Genomic DNA, 18,696 nt, shown 5'->3' on the forward strand with positions numbered 1-18,696 from the left:
CAAAGAAGAAAATTTTGCCAATGTAAATAACAATATGCTTATAAAGGTACAAGAAGATTACAGAACACCAAATAGATTGGGCCAGAAAAATAAATCACCTCACCACATAATACTCAAATGCTAAGCATACAGAACAATGAAAGAATATTAAAAGCAACAGGGAAAAAGTTCAAATAACAAAGTCAGACCCATTATAATCACACCTGCCTCCTCAACAGAAACCCTGAAAGTCAGAAGGGCCTGAACTGATGACTTGTAGACTACAAGAGACTAAGGATGTCATCAAAGACTACTATACCCAGCAAAATGCTCAACCATCAGAGACTGGCAAAACAAGACAAGATATTTCATTAAAAAGTCAAATTTAAACAGTATCAAACTAAAGCCCAAGTCCGATATAAGTTACTAGAAGGAAAACTCCACTCCATAAAGCTAACTAACCCCATAAACAGAAGTAATAGATAATATCACACCAGCAAAACAGAAAGAGAAACACACACACACACACACACACACACTCAATAACCACCACCAACAATATAACAGGAATTAACAATCATTAGTCCTTGAAATCCCTCAATATCAATGGAGTAAAAAGACCAAAAAAAGAGAAGCCGGATACAACATCACAAACTGACATCCTACTGTATACGAGAAGCACACATCAGCATCCAAGATAGATATTACCTCAGAGTAAAGGGTTGAAGAAGGATTTTCAGGTCAAATGGATCTAAGAAGCAAGCTCGTGTAGCTATTCTAGCATCTAACAACAGACTCTGAAGAAACACAGAGGATAATAGCATATTTGCATCTCATCCCTGTAACAATTCTAACTACAAAAAGCTTGGGATTTAAATTTTTCTTCTTCACATAGCAAACAAATGAACATTAGAAAAGCCCTCTGCTGGGTGGTTGTGGCACACGCCTTTAATCCCAGAACTGGGGAGGCAGAGGCAGGCAGATCTCTGTGGGTTTGAGGCCAGCCTGGTCTACAAGAGCTAGTTCCAGGATAAACTCTAAAACTAAAAAAAAAAAAGTCCTCTGATGGTCATGGCTTCCATTATTTCTGTGTTCTCTCTCCCCTTCATTTTCTATTGCTACATGAAGTGCAGACAAGAAGGGTGGAGATCTCAAAGCCATCTGACAAATGAGAGATCAGTAAAGATAAAAATCAGAAAGTAACAAAATCAGAAATGATAGGGGGACATAACAACAGATGCGGAGGAAATCGAGAGAATCATTTGATCATATTTCAAAACCCTGCACTCCACAAAATTGGAAAACTTCAAATGGACAACTTTCTGGGTAAATATCACTTACCAAAATTAAATCAAGACCAGATAATCAAAATAAGTAGACCTATAATGTCTGCCTTCTGCCACACGGATTATGTCACAAGGTGTGGAATCTGCCCTACCCACCTGCTTGACACCATCAACACCAAAGAATTTCTGTAACTTCACCCTTTCACAGATACCCTTACTGAAATAGTATGAACACATGCTGCCTGATTTTTAAATAATAAATCGACCACTTAGATGATGGGTATCCCATTCTATATATTACAGCAGAAACATACCAATCACTAAGTAAAAGCACAAGAGAAGATGAACAAAAGTGAAAGAAGAAATATAAGGAACACAAAATAATTTTCACTAAAAGGATTTGTCAGACATAGAGCAAACTTTAGTATTTCAAAATAGAAAGCACAATGCAGTGCTCTCCATCACTGGTCCTGAGTGATCATGGCAATTAATTTACTTCCATCAAAACTGTGATGAATAATAAAAGAAACAAGAGTTTTTTCTTGTTGCTAAAGGCTACCGTGATGTCTAAAGTACTTACCAGATAATTACATGAATAGGGTTTTTCTCTTGTATGAGTTTGTTCTTCTTTCCTGACTTCAAAATGATGTAAATAGACTTTAAAACATTGACAGGGCTAGACACAGAACTGGGCAGTTTAGAAAAGTTTATTACTGGGACCGAGGTCTGATTTTTGACAACTTCGCATAGAGCTTCATAAATTCATAAACTGATTTTGTCTATGAGTTTTCAGATGGAAACAATATAAAATACAACATCATGAATCTTGAACAGATTGCTGACACTGTCAAAATTTCCCACAGAATGAATGCTCTTTATGTAAGGATGGAAAGTGTGTTGGATAGAGAGCTTACCAAGTACTTTACAATAATACACTCTCAGAATTTTTTATAGGCACTCAAAGACTATTGTAAAAAACAAAGGCTTTAACAGATTGATTGTACACAAAAAGGTTAACTCCTGTTAAAGTGCAAAACTTTGCAACACTGACTATGTTTTTAGGGTATTTCTGCAGTACATCTTTTTCAGATGATTTCAAAGACTGCTGACCAATGCAAAGGCTTTAGCACATTGGTTATAATTCTCAGGGTTTCTCTCCAGTATGTGATCTTTTATGCATTTGAAGAGTACGTTGTTGTTTAAAGACTTTGCCACACTGATCACATCCATAGGGTCTCTCTCCACTATGTGTCCTTTTATGCATTTGAAGATGACCTTGTTGTGCAAAGGTTTTACCACACTGATTGCATCCATAGGGTTTCTCTCCAGTATGTATTCTTTAATGTATTTGAAGTGCATTGTGATGAGAAAAGGTTTTACCACACTGATCACATTCATAAGGTTTCTCTCTAGTATGTGTGCTATTATGTATTTGAAGATTATTGTGGTATTTAAAGGCTTTACTACAATGATTACATTGATAGGGTTTCTCTCCAGTATGTGTTCTTTTATGTATTTGAAGATTATTGTGACATGTAAAGGATTTATCACATTGATTAAATGTGATAGGATCTCTTTTCATGTATGGATAGGATCTCTTTTCAGTACGTGTACTTTTATGCATTTGAAGAGCATTGTGATGAGCAAAGCTTTTACCACACTGAATACATTCATAGGGTTTCTCTCCAGTGTGTGTTCTTTTATGTACGAGGAGATGACTATGTTGAATAAAGGCTTTACCACATTCATTGCATTCATAGGATTTCTCCCCAGTATGTATTCTTTTATGCATTTGAAGAGCACTGTGACAAGCAAAGGCTTTACCACATTCATTGCATTCATAGGGCTTCTCCCCAGTATGTGTTCTTTTATGCTTTTTAAGATTACCTTGTACTGCAAAGGCTTTACCACACTGATTACACTGATATGGTTTCTCTCCAGTATGTGTTCATTTATTCATTTGAAGACCTATCAGAGAGGCAAAGGCTTTACCACACTGACTACATTCATAGGGTTTCTCTCCAGTATGTATTCTTTTCTGCCTTCGAAGAATACCTTGTTCTCTAAAGGCTTTACCACATTGATGACATTCAAAAGGTTTCTCTCCAATAAGTGTGCTTTTATGCCTTTGAAGATGTCTGTCATATGCAAAGGCTTTAATACATCGATTATAAACAGAAGATTTCTGTTTATACCAATGCACCATATGCACATGCACTGTTTATACCAATGCACATAAAATAAAAAGTTTAAAAAAAAAGGAAGTGAGATTTCATCATAACAACTGCTCCTTGGCTCTTGACTCTAATAGCCCATCTAACTAAACTCAGCACAGTCACAGCAAGATTATGAGTAACACTATTTACTATGGACTGTTTGCTTACGAGAAGGTTTGAGGGATGAACTCATTACCTTTTCAGAATGTTTACCTTTTGGGGGGCTGTAGATATGTCTCAGAGGTTAAGAGCATTGACTGCTATTCTTCCAGAGTTCAATTCCCAGCAACTACATGTTGGCTCACAGCCATCTGTAATGAGATCTGCTGCCTTCTTCTGGACAGTAAGCATACAGACAGACAGAACACTGCATAGTAAATAAATAAATCTTTTTTTTTAAAAAAAAAGTTTACCTTTTGTAATATGAGTGGTGAGAAGTTAATGGATTAACAGTTCTACCGAATAGCTCTCATTGAGCTGTGATTCAAATGGTGATATCTGTTTAGGCATTGTTTCTGGTCTTCTCTTAAAAAAAAATGCCTTGCAAATGCAATTCATCTACTTGAAATTGAGGCATATGATTTTGTGAGAAGTTAATAATCATAATCCAATGAGACTGTTCTTATTTATACCGTTCTTTAGTGTAAAATCTCCAGGACACATTACAATTTCTTCAGAGGAACATTTGTATCAGTTTGGGAATGATAATTACCTTTCATGTCTTTTAGAACTTTGACAGTGTTCTTTAATATTATGGTCTTCCCAAGTGTATCCTACAATAAAGTTGAAAACATATAATATATTATTGAAAATTGTGTAACATTTAAATGACTATCATCAGTGAACCTTAGAACCATGATGGATTTATTCACCTCATTCTTCTTTCTCAATCAAATTACAGAAGAACATGAAAAAAACCAAGGAACACTTGTCTCCTTATTTAAAAATATGATGGAACATTCAGTTTTAGCTAGGATAGTGAGGCTATGGTACGTGTCCAGCATCACATCTTTGTAGAGATTCCTCTGTGTAGGATCCAGCAATGTCCACTCTTTCCATGTAAAGTCTACATGTACATCATCATAGGTCACTGCATTCTGAAATGACACATACATGTGTACAAGAGAAAGTATGTTAATAGAAACATTGAAAATATATACTTCTTTGACAGTATAGTCATATAATTCGTGTACTCCTTATACTTATTCCATTAAATAGACGTTATAATGTAATCACCAAGTCACTTTGGAACGAAACTGAATGGAAGGTTCACCTCTCTCATTACTGTATCCTGTGAAGGGATTATCATCTTGCAAGAGAAACGACTATTAAAAAAACAGAGAGAGACCAGTAAATAGATCAACAGTATAGCAAACACAGGAGAGAAATTATAACAACAATTGGTAAATACAAAAAGAAAACAAAAGGGCCAGGCTGCGTCTATTGTCTCATGACTTTAAACACTGCGATCAGAAGTCAGAGGGAGGTAAATCTGCCTTGGAGTTTAATGCCAGCCTTGTCTATTCAGTCAGTTCCAGGACAGCCAGAAGTACATATTACAACCCCATCTCCCATGCAAAAATCAGTCAAGCAAACAAAACATAGACAGAACTCAGTAGTATCTTACTGACATTGCTACAAAGAGTTCCGCATTCATCTTCCAGAAACCCAAACTTCTCCACTCTAACCTGTAACATCAGTAAGATTTTACTAAAAGGCACTACGTGTTTTAAACAGTTACAAGTGGACAGATGGAAACATTACCAAGTTAGATGTGGATAATAAATAATCAACACAGAGTCAAAGAGATATCTCATTAGTCAAGAGCTCTTGCTCGGCTTGCATATAGGAGGGCTCAATTACTAGTATTTGCTTCAGGGAACATAACTATCAATTATTCAAGTTCAGGGTTTTTGAAAACATCTTTGATCATTGTGAGGATCAGGTACCTGTGTGGTGCATGTCCATGCTTATAGGTGAAATATGAATTTTCATTAAAAAGTTAAAAAACAAAAGCAACAGGCAGGAAGAAGGTGATGTATGTGCAATCCAGTGAATCAGAAGGCACAGGCAGCATTGTTGTCATGAATACATGCCATCCTGGGAAACCGAATGATAACTTCTACCAAATTTGAAAATTCAAAGTATAAGTTAAGCTCAGTTTAACAGCAAATACTTGACATTGTCAAAAAACCTACATTTCAGGCACATCACACAATAAGACGAAAACAAAAAGCCAGGAATGTTGGCCCATTTTAATCCCAGCATTTGGAATACCAAGTCAAGGGAATTGGTGAGTTTGAGGTCATTCTGGAGCCACCTGGATGGACAGAGCTACTTTCAAGACAACTAGGGCTACACAGAAAATCCTTGTTTTGACAAACAAACACACAAACAAACAAACAATTAAAAACAGAAAGGTAGCAAACTTGATTAGCATTGAATAGCAGTTGTTTCTCCTATATCTTACATGACGTAGAGATAGAGTCTTTAATGGTGGTGAAGGCATAACAGCACAAGAAGGAAGCTGGCTGATTAGTATCAACTACAACACAGTAGACACAGAAAACAGAAAAGGAACTGATGCTATAGAGACCCATATCACCCCTCCATGAGGAAAACCATCCAGAAAATCTCTTCCTAATAAAAGGTTCACAAGCAAGTGACCAAAAAAACCCCATATGTTCAAATATATCATTATCCGGTAAGTTTTAGACTCAAGCAACTACATAGTCTCATTATAGGCTAATGGTCATCCATGAAGAAAATACAATTAGTCACTTCAATGATCCTCATAATCTGCAACAACCCTTAAACTGCTCCAATGTCCCAAGTCTCTCCACACACACAAGACAATCTCTTGACAGTAACATCTTGTAAATTCAGAAAACAAGTTACATCTTTCCCACACAGAATCACACAGCACACTATTCATATTCTGAAAGACATTAATGGAGATACAATGAGGAAAGACAGGCCAAAGGCAAGACCAAACCATAGTAGCCTCACTAGTTTGCCATAAAAATCTGGCTGTAGTGGTGCATGCCTTTAATCCCAGTCCTAGAGAGAAAGATATAAATGGATGAGACAGCTCTCAGACAGTGTCATTCTGGAATTCCTGGAGGCGAGATGGTCATTTCAGACTGAGGTAGAGGCAAAAGCCAGTGGCTGACAGTTTTGCCTTTTTGACCTTCCAGTTGAGCCCAATATCTATCTCTGTTTTTTTATTAATTGTGCTATGGATATGTGTGTATCAATAAGGTAGTTATCTGAGCATAAGACAGTGAGTAGGCAAGAGGAAACGCAGGAAACAATCTTTGCCCATGAAATTTCCTTTTAGTGATTAGCTTGAGTTTCTATCCTAAACTCCCAAAATGGCAGAATATAACCGAAAAGAATCAGCCAAATAATCCTGTTTTTGCCTGGAATCCTTTGGTTAATTGATTTAATCACGGCAACAGAGAAGCAAGTTAGAACAAAAACAGGACACCAAAACTGAATTTGTTCCTATCGAAAACCAGGGAATGTTGTCTTTAGGTGTGGGAGAATTGTCTGTATTCTGTCAACCATGTATTTTAATAAAATGCCGATTGGCCAGGCAGGAAGTATAGGCAGGTCAACCAGATAGGAAGTAGAGGTGGGGCAAGGAGAATAGGAGAAGGCTAGGGAGGAGGAAGCTCCCTCCTCCATTCCTGCCCAGATCCCCGAAGAAGCAACATGTGAGGTGCCATGCTGAGAAAGGCACTGAGCCATGTGGCTAACATAGATAATGATAATGGATTAATATAAGTTACAAGGACTAATAAGAAGCCTGACCTAAGGGCCCATCAGCTTTATAATTTATAAAGATTCTTGTGTGATTTTTATTGGGACTGAAAAGCTAGGGGATCGGGCAGGACAGAAACCCACAAACGAGCCTACCCCTCATGTTACATATGGCGCCCACGTGGATAACTGCATCCACAGAAAATCAGGAAAAGATCGCCATGCCCCCTCCCTCCACGCAACCCACCCGGTGGAAGCAGTCTAAGAGCAAGCAGGCTCCACCCACCCACTCCGGGGGATGGAGTGGACGCCCACTCGCGTGCCTGTGTGCCTGCTTGCCTGTGTGGAATGTGCAATGTGCCTGCTTCTGTGAGTATCCCCACGAGGGTGCACGTGTGTTCGTGTAGGCCACATTAGGCGCCTTTGTGTGTGTTTGTGTGTGTGCTGTGCGTGCATGATTGTGCGTATGTGTGTCTGGGGTTTTGCCTGCCTGCTTTTTTGTCTGTCTGTTGGGAAGTGTGTGCATTCTGGCATGATGTGTGTGTGTGTGTGCGCGTGCGAGTGTGTGTGCTCCTTCGTTTGCTGTGCGTGCATGCTTGGGTGGATGTGTGACCGTCTGCAGTGTCCGATGGCGTGCGTGCGTGCGTGTGTACACGCGTGCTTGAGTGTGTTTCTGCGTGCGCGACTGTGCGTGTGCTTGTGTGCCCGCGCCCGCCGGCACCATCCACGGGCAGAGAGCACCAAGACCCGAGTTCCAAGTTCCCCGGGCCCCACCGGTGGGCCCAGCAGCATCTTCCACGCTGGCTGGACAGCCTACCTTTCTCTCTACTCCCCCACGGGCAGAACGGCGTGCTGCCCACTCCACAAGGAGGCATCTTCAATGGGGGACTGGATGGCCCCACTGACTGGCGATAGGGGATAAGGGTGGGACTGGCGGTGGTGCTCATGGTGGGCATGGGGCAGAACTGGAATCTTGGGAGCTGGGGTTCCAAGTTCCAAAGAGAGAACCAAGGTTTCTCCTGACCGCGAGAAAGCACACACGCGCCCAGGCACACACTCTCTCTAACCCAATCCCAGTCTTTGGGTTTTCTAGATTCTCCAGGAGGAGGGGGATACTCTGGGGAGGGGAGAAATAGGAGCAGGAGGAGAAGGAGGGGGGAGGTAGAGGAACAGGAGAAGGAGGAGGAGAAGGAGGAGGAGGAGGAGGAGGAAGAGGAGGGGCAGGAGGCGGAGGAGAATGGGGAGGAGACAACAGTTCCCCGTTCCCCAATGATTATAGACCAGCGCCTAGCCACTACCAGACCCGTCGAGGCACCACCTTACCAGACATAGGGCACCAGCAAGACAGTGTCTACCCCTGTCTGGAAGGATGACCCAAGCGATCCAACCGCTTTGCCTGAGCCTCTCTGGGCACCTCCGCCGCAAACTCCTCATGCCACCCCATGCCACCGCAGCCCAGCCCCACCCCACCCCCACCATCACCCCTACCCCCAACCCGGTCGCCCATCTCTTCACGCAACCTCCACGCCTCCTCCAGAGGGGGACACAAGTGGCCTGCCAGACGACAGAGGAGGGCTCTCACCTGCCCAAAGGCAAGGAGCTGGCTGGCTACCTGGCAACAGTTCTTTGGTGGAGGGAGAGTCGGGGTCCAAAGCCGACCCCTGCCCCAGAAGGCCCTGAGGCCCTTTCAAAGCCGGCACCCGTGGATTCCCCACCGAGGGAGGCCGAGGGCGGGCAAGGGAGGAGCCAGCTTGCCGGGCCAGCCAAGCTGCCAGGGGCACGGTTGGGGCGCGGTGAGGTTGCCCGACGAGGAACGGGAGACAAGGGAGACAAGGGAGGCAAGGGAGGCAAGGGAGACAAGGGAGACAAGGGAGACAAGGGGGACAAGGGGGACAAGGGGGACAAGGGAGACAAGGTCGGTGGGTAGGTAGGGCAGGCGACTGCTTCTGGACCTGGAGTGTTCCGGGCCTGGGCAGAGGGCTGAGGAAGGAGGGCCTAGCTGGCAGGCTGACTGGCTGGCTGGCGGGCGGGTTGGAGGGGCTCGTCCATCTGTCCTTCCGTCCGTCCATCCAGACTCTGTCTCGGCCTCAGGAGGGCGTGGGGGAGTGGGGGCGTGGGGACGTGCAGGAGCACAGGCCAGTGCTGCAGCAGGCTCTTGTGGCGCCACAGCGACAAGCCGCCTCCCTCTAGGTCCATGCCACCCTGATCGCGCTTGGGCCATACCACCCTGAACGCTACCGAGCTCGTCTGATCTGGGAAGCTAAGCAGGGTCGGGCCTGGTTAGTACTTGGATGGGAGGCCGCCTGGAAATACCGGGTGCTGTAGGCTTTTTTTCTTTTCTTTTTTCTCCTTTTTCTTCTCTTTATTTTATGCTCCCCTTTTGGCGCTTTGGCCTTCGCGACCGGGGGCCGCGGGCCGGCCCGGACCAGGACACCACCAGGACAATCCGCACCCCGGAAAAAGAGCCCACCTCTCACAAGGTTTCAAATCCACCCCCCGGTCAGGGCCCTCAGGCAAGAGGGGAAGCACCCCAGTCGGGAAGGAATGCCAGGACCCCTAAAGGAAGCTAAGACTCGCACGGGAGAGGCTGTCTTGAGTGGCATGCAGCCCAGGCTAGCCTTGAACCCTGTTCAAGTGAGATCCTGGGCCAGCCACCATCGCCCTTGGCTCCCCAGCTCCCCAGCTCCCCAGCTCCCCAGCTCCCCAGCTCCCCAGCTCCCCAGCACCTCAGTTCCATGGGCAGGCCAGGCCGGCAAGCAAGCGCCTGGGATAGCAGCCCCGCATGGCACAGCACTGCTTACGGATTCAGGAAGAGATCGCCACGCCCCCTCCACGCAACCCACCCGGCGGAAGCAGTCTAAGAGCAAGCAGGCTCCACCCACCCACTCCCGGGGATGGAGTGGACGCTCACCTGGGTGCCTGTGTACCTGCTTGCCTGTGTGGAATGTGCAATGTGCCTGCTTGTGTGAGTAGCCCCATGAGGGTGCACGTGTGTTCGTGTGTTCGTGTAGGCCACATTAGGCGCCTTTTTGTGTGTTTATGTGTGTGCTGTGCGTGCATGACTGTGCGTATGTGTGTCTGGGGTTTTGCCTGCCTGCTTTTTTGTCTGTCTGTTGGGGAGTGTGTGCATTCTGGCATGATGTGTGTGTGTGCGCGTGCGAGTGTGTGTGCTCCTTCGCTTGCTGTGCGTGCATGCTTGGGTGGATGTGTGTCCCTCTGCAGGCTCCGATCGCGTGCGTGCGTGCGTACACGCGTGCTTGAGTGTGTTTCTGCCCCCCCCATTCCAGCCCCCCCCCCCCCCCCCACGGCACCGTCCACGGGCAGAGAGCGCCAAGACCCGAGTTCCCAGTTACTCGGGCACAGGAGCAACTTCCATGCTGGATAGCCTGCCTTTCTCTCTTCTACCCCACGGGCAGAATGGCGTGCTGCCAGCTTCACAGGGAGGCATCTTCAATTGGGAACTGGATGGTCCGCTGGCTGGCGATAGGGGATAGGGGTGGGACAGGGGGTCGGGCTGGTGGTGAGCATGGGGCAGAAATGGAATCCTGGGAGCTGTCATTCCAAGTTCCAAAGAGAGAACCAAGGTTTCTCCTGACCGCGAGAAAGCACACACGCGCCCAGGCACACAGTCCCTCTATCCCCATGGGTATTGTGAAATCTGTGTTTGTTAATCTGCACATGTACATTTATAGGTAACATAGGTGAAGTTCACATTTTTCTCGGTTGAGTTTCCTTTCGTCTTTTGATGAAAGTCTGACTATTAGTTTTGTGCTTTTGTTCTTGGCCTTTTCTTACTATCCCCTTATTTTTTCACAAATATCGTACTCGTTCTTCAATGTAGGTTTGTGTTAAGTACAAAAGACACATTATGTCGATGTCTGTACTAGTTTTCCTTAATTCTATTGAGAATTCTGTCTTTCCATATGGCACATAGCTTTGGAACTAGTTTTCCTGCTATTATTTGTTGTGAATTTCCTTTGGATTATATTGAATTTATGCTGTAAATTGAACATACCCAACATCTTTTTGTTGCTGTTGAAAATATATAATTTTAATTGTGTTGTTTGCAAAAGGATAAAAGGATAAAAGATACTATTCTTTATAATCTTTGTCTAGCAAACTACAGTAAATGTGTGAAACTGAAAGTGATATGAAATGATGTACAACACATAGGAAGAGGACTGCAGTAATTTAGTGACAAAGAATGCATTGCTGTGTTCACAGAAAAGGTATCCTACTAAGTATAATTTAATTGAGAAAACAAAAAGAGTGAAAGTAAAAGATGCTCCAGAATTTCACAATGGATATGGATGTGCAATGGGATTGTGTAGCAGCATGCAAAATAATTTCTGATAGCGGTAGGTTGGGGTTTTCCACAGATACCAACCAAAATCATTTAAAGATGTTGAAATATGATAGTTGATATAAAATCGCACTTATTTAGTGTATGTAGTCTGATGCATGTGGACATATTGCCTACATCCAAACAACCTTATTACGGCAAGAAAACAATGTTTTCCAGACATTCCCTTTCTATTCATGTGTTATATGTGTCTACAATACACAGATTCTCAAATAATGACAGAATCGCCATAGATACCAGCAGCTTTCTCAGTATATTTTCTGTAGAAATAAATCAGTATTAAGAAGTATTATTATTATCATATTCATGGGAGTTATAATCATGGAGACCTAAATATGAAAATAATCTAAATTTTTCTTTCTGCGGAAAAGGTTGGAACCTCAAAAGAATATAGCGCTAGATGAATGAGGATGGAATCAGTGGTTAAAGGATTATACACTCATAAAGGACTCTCCTAGTCACTGTTGTATTGGTCTGAAAGAGCATGTATTTACACTTTAGGTTCTGTTAACCCACTTCTTTCTCTGATCTGTATTTCTGATTTTAATTTTTACTGATCTCTCATTTGTCAGATGGGTTCAAGAGCTCCAGCCCTCTTGTCTACACTACAGGTAGCAATAGAAAATAAAGGGCAGAAAGATCACAGAATCCAGTGAAAGCAATCGCCTTCTGAGGGCTTTTCTAACGTGCATTTATTCGCTATGCAGATAAGAACAATTAAATACCAAATTTTTATAGCAGGAATTGTTATAGAGTTGAGACAGAAATCTGCTATTATTCTCAGAATTTCCTCAGAGTTTGTTGTTAAGTCCCCCCTTTTTGTTTTCGATTTTGTTGATTTGTGTATTCTCTCTCCAACTTTTAGTTAGTTTGGATAAGGGTTTATCTATTTTGTTGATTTTTCTCAAAGAACCAATTCTTTGTTTTATTACTTCTTTGTATTGTTTTCTTTCTTTCTACTTTGTTGATTTCATTCCTCAGTTTGGTTATTTCCTGCCATCTACTACTCCTCTTAGGAGTGCCTGCTTCTTTTTGTTCTAGAGCTTTCAGGTGTGCTGCTAAGTCATTCCTGTAGGATCTCTCCACACTTTTCCTGAAAGCACTTAGAACTATGAACTTTGCTCTTAGTGAGCTCTCATTATGTCCCATCAGTCTGGGATGCTGTGCATCATTTTTATTGATTTCCAGGCAGTCTTAGCCATTTACACAATAACTGACTTAGCAAGCTGTGCCATGTATATACGTACAGATGAGTGTGTGTGTGTGTGTGTGTGTGTGTGTGTAGAGAACCAGATCATGCTCCAAGAGTATCAGAAAAAAATATTTATTTATTTTTAAAACATTAACTCATTGATTTGAAGAATTTTTTGAAGGACAGACAGTTCTGTACTTTTCATTTAAATAAGGTTTTTAAAACCAGGACAGTGCATTCAAGCAGACTGAACTGGCTGGTTACTATTTAGCTACATCAGTGCTCTCAGTGGGATAATGAAAACCTGAAGGCAACTAAGAAACAATGAGGATTAGGTATGAAGGTCGGCGGAACATTTTGAGTAAGATAGTTTAATATTAAATTCAAGAATTAATGGATTTGTAAAGCTTCAAATAACGTATCGGCTGAGGATATTGGCTATGACCCCTGGATAAAAATGTATATATAAAGGTTTTGAGTGCCTGAGTTCAACTGAGTCCAGGAGCTTGTTCTAGAGGGGAAGGATCTTGATGTGGACTGCAGCAGTTCACAACCAATGGCTTCTGACCTTGTTGGGATCACGTGACCCTATCACAGGAGTTGTGTATCAGAAATTTACATAATGATTCATAACTATCAAAATACAGTTATGAAGTAGCAACTTAAATAATTTTAGAGTTGGGGGCCACCACAGCCTGAAGAACTGTACTGAAGGATCACAACATTAGGAAGGTTGAGAAACACTGCTCTAGAGGGACAGGTAGAGCCTCCTAATTAATCTTTTCTGACTTCCTTCCACATGAAGTGTTCTCCCGTGAGGGTCTTAGCAAATTCCATCTCTTGTGCTAAATTGTGTTGTCTCATGTTGTTTAAAAATATTATTTGTGGCTGCAGGTTTTTCACAGAAGCTAAGTATTCAGCCATTACCATGCAGCGCTGACCTCTCAAACAGACTCCAATGAGTAGTGCTGGTACCAGCTGCCAGCCCCTCAGGAGCCAAGGAAACCCTCGTGGACTCCTCATTGGTTTACAGGTGGCTGTAGATGTTCACTCTGCTGTTTCCAGTGTCTAAAACCACTGTATCAACTCAAAGCTCATAGCTTTTAAAGATCAAGCTCTTTTTCTCCATTTCTGCAAACATGATTTAATTCAGTAAAAAGCAATCATGACTTTGGCAACCAAGGTTCCACGTGGAAACTAACTTGTCACATCTTCATTTCATTCAAAAAATGTAAAGAAATTTAGCTTTAAATGTCATTAGTTTTTTATTTGAATTTCAAATGTTGTGATGAGTGTTTATTAAGCAATCCCCCTTATCGGGTGTATAATTACTAAATGTCTTATCACACGTGGTTGTTCTACAATTACAGCCACATCTCAGGAGTTCTAATCCCTAACAGTGTGAAGCATGGAGATCTCAGAAACAACGTTTTAGTCAGTGTGACGTACATAATGGGTCAGCAGCAAACACAGACAAGTATGTAAGTAGATATTGATGGCAGGTACATTAGCTGGGACCTAGGGACAAACAGTCCATTGCTTCTGTAATCAATAAGCCTTTGACACTGCAAAACTACCACAAAAGGAGTCTTTCTGCCCAAAGTAGGCATCAAAGAGATGGTCAGCTGTCTTTTCAAAGGAGAAACAGTATCAACACACCCTCCATCTTGGCCAGCTAAACTTAGTAATAACCAGGACTAAACCCTGTGTCAGAGAAGATGGTCAGAAGGGTCTCAAACAAAAGCAGCAGATATTTCAACACCAGAATCAGTAAAATCAGTCAAGATGGCAAGATGGATAGTTATCAGTGCAGCCTCATAGCCAATGACATGCTGGACCTATCAAGGACATGGAGCCTTTCAGTTGTATCCAGATGCTGTGCCACAAGGAACTTGGAGAACTTCTCCTTTATTCCCAAGGAGCTAAAACTAGAAACAATTAGGTTCTTCTAGCCAAGGAAACCTTGTGCTAATCATGCACAAACCAGTTCTGTCAACACCTTAGTGTGATGAAGCTCACCCTCCCCAATATGTATAGCCAGTTAGAGGTTGATGGGGACAGGAAAAGACAATTTCTTCACTGGTGTAAGTGCTGATAAGGTGCCTGAGAATAACCTCCCTCAGTCCTGATATGTTAAACATTCTTTGAGTTATAAAAAAAACCCCAAAAAACAGAAAGAGACAGAAAGAGAAGGACTAGTTGGGAAGAGGAAGGGAATGAGGAGATGTAAAGTGGACAAGAGAAGATGATAGGAGGTGGGTATGCCCAAAACACATTATGTATGTATGTGCATACATATATATGTAAATATATATATTATGATATATATAAATATATCATATTTATATGTTATAAACAATAAAACCATGTTATGAATGATTAATATGTCAAAAAGACATTTTTTCAAATACAGTCATGGCTCTTGAGGTTGACCTCAGACCTCAACACACATGGAGGGGCACCTATGTACACACATAAACAAATAGAAATAAAACCTGTATTTCAGATACAGTGAAATGGTATGTGCATTATAAAAAAAATCAGTCCAGAAGAAGATATTCAAAACATATCCTCCTGGTTCCTATATGGTCTAGTTTATGTTTTGGTCCTAGAAGTGAGTCCAGACTTTAGGGATCTTTATCACAACCATATACTACATTTGCTTTACTATAAGTTGATCGGCCAATGATGTGGGATTCTCCTCTGTATGGCTGTGAATACCATTGGTTAATAAAGAAACTATCTTCAGCCTGCATAGGACAGAATATAGGAGGAAGAAGGTAGTGGCAGAGAGAAGCCATGTAGCCCTGCCTGAGACAGATGCTAGACTTTACCTGATAAGCCACAGCCTCGTGGTGATACACCGATTAATGGAGATAAGTTAAATTAATATGTAAGAACTAGCCAATGAGAAGCTAGAGCTAATAGGCCTAACAGTGTTTTAAATAGTACAGTTTCTTGTGTGGCTAATTTGGGTCTGAGCTGTCAGGCAGCCGGGAACAAGCAAGCAAACTCTTACTACAAGGCAAGGGTGAAAAAAATCCAGTGCAATGTTGTACGGTAGGGAATCAAACCATGTCTGTAGGTTTTATAGATTGTTCATTGAGATGGGCAGAATCATTTCATTGACTGGGACTGAGCTGTGTAACAGTGCTTAATCCTGGAGAATGAGCAGAGCAGGCAGGCAGCCTGGGTGCATTCAGTCTCTGCTCCTGACTGTGGATGTGATGTGACTTGCTGGTGACGTTTCTGCCATCACTTACCCAAGATTGACTATAACCTGGGACTCCGGGCTAAAATCATTTCTTCCCTAAGTTGTAGGGCATATGAACTCAATGTAATGAAGATCCTAAAATATCACTTTGGGACTCTGGGGTTGCCACAATGCAGGGAGGTGTGAAAGTAATTAATAGCATGTTAACCACAGCATATCAGTACTCCAAGTGTTCCTGCTTGCCCTGACCCCACACTGTGTTTCTCCATATTACAAGAGGAATTGATACCCATTGACGCACACTATGTCACCCTGTCCGGAAATGGCTCCAGATACTGTCTTGCCATAACAAGTACTATCCTAATTCTTTTCTAGATACTAAATGAAAGTTTGACTTCATTGGAAGGTATTCTTCTATGGCTTTCCTGACCATTAGAATCTTGAAATATGGGGAGATGGATCTCAAATCACAGCTGTGAAGATGAATCTCAACCTTATGATGCACATCTCCTTGGAGGTCAGGAGAAGCACCTTAAAGGTGAAACCAGAGAAGCACTTTACCTGGCAGGTGTAGTGGGTGCATGTAAGCCCCCGCCATTTCTGTGGATACCCAGGCCCGATTCAGGCGTGTGCTTTCCTGAACTCGAGTCCACGAGAATGGATGACTGTCCTGAGGGTTAAAACAGACACACACAAAAGAGACCTGCTCACTTACCAAGAGTAAATGGCAACTTTATTAAACTCAAGTCGGGTATTTATACCAGTGGGCAAGGGGGTTCAAAAGGGCATGGCCTCCTCCCATCAGGGGCAGAAGAAGGAGATTACAGGTGCCTGGAGCCTCAGGCAGAATCAGCTGGGGGAGGCAGGCATATGGGGCCCACTGTTAGAACATTGATTACAGGTGGAATCATCATAACAAAAGAGAGCCAAATTCTTCCTAAGCTATACTCTCAAGCCAGTGCTAGTTCAGAATCTCCAGGGAGCCAGAGGTCAAATGGCCCTGCAAATCGCCAAGGAAGAAAAGAGGAAAAGACCTGGGTACCTACAGGTGGACATATGAATTGACAGTCTGTCCGTTTCTTTCTTTAGTCCAGATAATAATCCTAGGGCTGATGTACACACATCCCTGTAAGGACTTCTTGGCTGCCCTCTAACTTCTGAGCTTCCTCAGAAAGACTTCTGGAAACAGAACTTTAACAAACTTCCCACTTCAAAAATCAATAAAAGTAGTTAGAAGGAAAAAGGTACTCTGATGAAGTTTTTATCCACCTAGGTAGGACATGTAACAGCCCCCTCTGAGCAACTTCAAAGGGTTAAGCAAGAAGGACCTCAGGCCGTGCCCAGGAAATCCAATACCACATCAACAAGGATAGCATGATAGCATGTATTTCTAAGGAAGAGGGTGCAAAAGGCAGAAGTCCAAGGGGGAGATAGCAGGGACACCCACAATATGCTCTGTTATGTGATTGGCAGTTTAGCCTCTCTGTGTGTCAGTTTCTTCCGACTTGAGAAAGGAAGGTTGGATGGACCATGGAAATGAGCGCTGACACTGGGAGTACCTTACAGAACCACTTCCTTCATAAGAGGGAAATTTCAGCAACAGAAATGGGAATTCTCAACCCGTGGCCCTCACGTTGCTAAAGGAATCATTTTTTGTTGTCTTGTTTTCTGTTTTTACGTATTCCTCATTCTCTTTCCCTTACTTGCTTGTGTTTATTGATTGCATTATGTGTATTACTCTACTGTAAAGAAAGGCAGATCCCACACAAGACTGATGTGGGATTCCCCTCTGCGCACTGTGAATATATTTTATTACCATTAGTTAATAAAGAAGGTACTTTGACCTATGGTGGGGCAGAACACAGCTAGGTGGGAAAACTAAACTGAATTGCAGGAAGAAAGAAGGCAGAGTCAGGGAGATGGCATGTAGTTTCTGAATGAGAAGGACACCAGAACCTACTGGTAAGCCACAGCCTCATGGTGATACACAGATTAATAGAAATGGATTAATTTAAGATATAAGAGCTAGCTAGGAATATGCCTGAGCCATTGACTAAAGAGTATTGTAATTAATATAGCTTTTGTGTGATTTGTTGAGGTCTTGCCAGCCGGGAACAAAAGAACAGTCTCTGTTTACACAAGACAAATATGCTGTTTCAAGACTCTGAATATGTTAAATATATCAATACACACTAATTCACAACTCTTGGCATTCAATCCTTCCTGAACATTTTAAATACTGCAAGCTACAGTATCTTCTCTGGAAATGCAAGAGTAACAGATAGTTCACGTACTTTTTACTGCAGTTAAGTGTTATAATTTAGTGTTCCCACTAAAGCATACACCATGCATGGGCTCTCCTCCTTCCTCAGCCTAATGCCTCCTTCCTTGTCCAGGAGGCTGCCTTCTCTCTCCACAGCTCAGTCAGGACAAGCCTAATACCAGAAACAAGCTTCCAGCAGTGCTCCTCCCCGTACACACACTAATAGATCAGTCACTTCCAGCTCAAATACGCAGAGTTCCAAAGGGCACCACTCACAGGAATCGATCACCAGCTCTCCTTGGGAAGGACATCAGCTCTCAGATGAGCCTCACCAACCATAGCTAGGATTTTCACTGGTTCAGTGTAACTTCCTTAACTTGTCTGGGCCATTAGTTTCTAAAGGAGAATGGGGAAGGTA

General features: G+C 42.6%; 1 long non-coding RNA gene and 2 pseudogenes across 1 annotated transcript; 1 reads left to right on the forward strand and 2 right to left on the reverse strand.

Moving 5' to 3' along the window:
- Window positions 1-1,962: 1,962 nt before the first annotated feature.
- Window positions 1,963-4,254, reverse strand: LOC148118605 (uncharacterized; annotated as a pseudogene).
- A 187-nt stretch (window positions 4,255-4,441) lies between these two features.
- Window positions 4,442-10,053, reverse strand: LOC125410597 (uncharacterized). Its single transcript, XR_014999090.2, has 3 exons — window positions 9,973-10,053; window positions 4,718-4,806; window positions 4,442-4,578 (listed from the first exon to the last, which is right to left on the reverse strand). It is a non-coding gene; the product is annotated as an uncharacterized LOC125410597 (long non-coding RNA).
- LOC146890210 (5S ribosomal RNA) lies at window positions 9,457-9,574 on the forward strand (annotated as a pseudogene).
- Window positions 10,054-18,696: the final 8,643 nt, after the last annotated feature.

This window comes from Myodes glareolus, chromosome 22 (genome assembly GCF_982192425.1).
Source record: "Myodes glareolus chromosome 22, mMyoGla1.1, whole genome shotgun sequence".
Classification (NCBI taxonomy): Eukaryota; Metazoa; Chordata; class Mammalia; order Rodentia; family Cricetidae; genus Myodes; species Myodes glareolus.